We start from the raw sequence: 3,487 nt of genomic DNA on the forward strand, positions 1-3,487 counted from the left end.
GGCCGGAATGAGGGATTTTTTCACTAAAGCAAATGAACTTCTTGTCAACTGCCAAAACAAAACAGAACAGAGCATGTCAGTGTTGGTATACTGAAGGCATATCATACCAGGTTTTGTGCAGCATGCTAAGTTAGTCAGAACTTCTTCACTGGTGCATATGAATCATTCATAGGCATGGAAAGTTTTTTTTCCCCTTCTTGCCAAATTTCAGGCATGTCCTATTTTAGATGGAGTATAGCTTTTATCTAAAATTTCATCCTGTAAAAACATATGAAGACAACATTCATTCTGTGCCAGAGGATGACCAGCGACTTTGTTTATCAACTGCTCCAGCCCTTGCTTCCTTTCTTCAATAAAAATGTAGTCAAATATTCCATCATCTCCTCTAAAAGGAAGTTTAGGCAAAAATGCTTTTCCAGGGAGGGGGGGACTACAACCTTGCTCTCTCTTTCTAATTCACTCCGCAGCCATTCAAAGTCACTGTATCTCCTTCTAACAGTAGATTCCTTCAGCTTGAAAATAGGCAGATTTGTCCTGACCCTGATTTCGGAGGTGGTGAAGCGGCCCCGGCCGACCCCCACTGTCTGCGGATTGCTCACATGGATCTCGAGGAAGTTGCTGGAGGCCCGTAGGCATCATTCAGGTTCTGCGGCTTGGTGATCAGCCGCCGGATGTCCGCCATGGTCTTTGCCATTTCGCTGCTGCAGCCACCGGCGCCGCCGCGGGCTCCCTCCACCCGCTCCGTGTTCCACCGACCCGGCCGCCCGCCGCGGGGACACCGGGCTCGCCCTGAAGCTTTATCTGTTTTGTTTACTTGGGATGGAGCCTCTCTCAGGAGGTCCCATAAATCCTCATGCGAAAAGATTTCCTTGGAATAAGCACCAGTCTGTATGACAGAGAATTTCTTAGATAGAAGCTGGGACCCTGCTATGTAAGTTATAAAACAAAATAATAATCATAAATATTATTTATATTTAGCCAATGTATTTAAATTTTGAAATGATAAAATTTCAGATTTAAAACTGAGCTTGGAAGCCATCTGGATAAAATCCTCCTAAGGTGGAAAGGTACTCATGTGGTACTAGTTTCGGTGTGTGTTGATGTAGCCATTGCAAAGCAAAGCATTTTTAGGCAACTTAGGTCTTTGTGAATAGCTTAGAATAAGACTCTGGAGAAACTGGGAAAGCTTTTGGGATATTTCTAGCATTCTGTCTATAATTTGTTGGGTCTTTTCACTTTCCAGACCTCAAGAAACACTCGTTTGGATGGAAGACAAAGATAACACCTGGGATGCTTGGGGCGACTGGTGTGACTGCCCCGGACTTGCGGGGGAGGAGCATCCTAGTCTCTGCAGAGATGTTTGGCTGGCAGGTAAGTGGTGGCTTTACCTGTTCTTCTCTCTGGGGTGTCAGGGCCTTCGGATGGGTGGAGTTGGGTAGACAACTTGGCTTCTTGGTTGCGGAAGGTACCACCATGGTGGTGTAACACCTGCTATGTCTGAATATTAGTCAACTTCTAGTTACCATATTTAAATCATAATGGCCGCCTTGTCATGACTGGCCATACCCCTCCACATGAGACTCGCAGCTCACAGCAGCAGGGGCGCCACACATCTGGGGCTTTAAGGGAGGCAAGGCTGGCTTGTGAAGTCACCGGCCCAAAGTTGTTGAGACTTTGAGTAAGAGGTCAAGTTTTCTGTGTTCCACCCTTGAGCTGTTCCAGTTTTAATCATTTTCTGTTCATTTTCTCTGAGCAACCCATTGATTAAGAAGGTAATGCAAGTTCTGTGCTCCCATCTTAGAAATGTTTATGTTAAGTAACATTTGTTAAAATGTAAGATCAGCTTCTTAGAAAATAAACATACGTTGTAAGAAGCCCGCAGCTATCATTGCTCTTGAGACAATTTGAGGTGATTTCCGTCCCAGCCAAGGATTTGTACCTGAGCTCTCAGGTAAGACAGAGCTCCAGATGGATGGAACCAGATGTGCTGGTTCTGGACAAAAGAAGACTCCAAGATCTTGGCAGCCAATTTCAGTTTGGGATGTTGTCAGGTGAAAGAGGGAATGGACGTTCCCTGAAGGTGTAAGGTATAGAGCAGAAATGCTCTGGATTCCATCAAGGTCGCTGTCTTACGGCATATCAAAGAGTAACCACGTACATTCTCATTTCCTTGAGACAGCACAGAGCAGGGCAGACAGGAGATTGTAGACACGGCCTTTGAGAAGGAGGACTCTGAGTCCACTGCAGGACGGGATGGGAAGGCTGCTGGAGGTAGTGTTGGTGTCATTGTCTTAGGGCAAGTTCTGACTCAGAGCTTTGAACCCTAAGTAAATGGCTGCAGAACTGAGTCCAGGGATTAGTCTTGCAATGACAAAGTGGTATAGCTGCTTCCCCCACGCTGTGACCTTGGGGAAGAAGTAAAGGCCCTCTAAGTGTATCACACTATGTGGATATTGTGTTGTATTGGGATGTGTTTACCCCGGTGAGGCTTGTAATAGGAGGGCTGTACTCCTGTGGGCAAGGGTCAGGGAGGGTCTTCTTATGTGGGGAACAAGTTCTTTCCCACCACAGGTCAGTCACTTGAGGGAGAGGTTGCCAGCATGGAGACTGGCACAGGGAAGGTGAGATGTTGGCAGCTCAATCCAAATCTGCAGGATCTGAGTAATTTGCAGTGAATGGTAGGGTTCAGATGGGGAAAGAGTGGGGTTTCTGTGTGTTTGTCTTTTCTTTGTAAAAGTGGTATGTACCTCCCCAATTGCCAACAACTAAACATAAAAGCCACCCCTCCTGTTAGAGCATTTTATGATTCCTTGACATTCATCCCCCATGCCCTGACCTCGAAATATAAACATGCATATCCTGTGGTAAACGGAAAGGCAATTGTTAGGAATAATAGAAGGGGTGAGACTACTTCACCTCAGCCTTCTGAGCTCAGTCAAGTTTCTATTTGAATCACTGGCATAGATGGTCCTAATTCAGCATCAGGGATCAGTTAAACACCAAAACTTCCATAAATTCTACTTATGCACTGGCAAAAGACATAAAGGCAAAATTAAATAAAAATGAAAATTAAAATGGTATATACTTGTATTTGTTAAAAAGAATTAACAGGGGCTTCCTAGGTGGCGCAGTGGTTGAGAATCCGCCTGCCAATGCAGAGGACACGGGTTCAATCCCTGCTCCAGGAAGATCCCACATGCCACGGAGCAACTAAGCCCGTGCGCCAAAAAAAAAAAAAAAAAAAAAAAGAATTAACAGGATATATCAATATTAAGGACCATGAATGGCCAATTTCACCTTTTGTCATACAACCAAAATGCTTCCATGGTTTGTTATTTTACTAATTTAAAACATTACTTCGATTTTGCTTAGAATATGATTTTGCCAAGTGAGCTATCTCAATGTGAGTGTACATTTGTGTCTTCTCTCTCTCAGCTGTGGTCAGCTGCTACTGGAAAGGCTTCGGGGTAGGAAGGGCACTGCTCAG

At 44.9% G+C, this 3,487-nt stretch overlaps 1 pseudogene; it reads right to left on the bottom strand.

Annotated features, from left to right (window-relative positions):
* Window positions 1-207: 207 nt before the first annotated feature.
* Window positions 208-694, bottom strand: LOC130846228 (sorting nexin-3-like; annotated as a pseudogene).
* Window positions 695-3,487: the final 2,793 nt, after the last annotated feature.

The sequence above is a fragment of the Hippopotamus amphibius genome, chromosome 2, assembly GCF_030028045.1.
Source record: "Hippopotamus amphibius kiboko isolate mHipAmp2 chromosome 2, mHipAmp2.hap2, whole genome shotgun sequence".
Lineage (NCBI taxonomy): Eukaryota > Metazoa > Chordata > Mammalia > Artiodactyla > Hippopotamidae > Hippopotamus > Hippopotamus amphibius.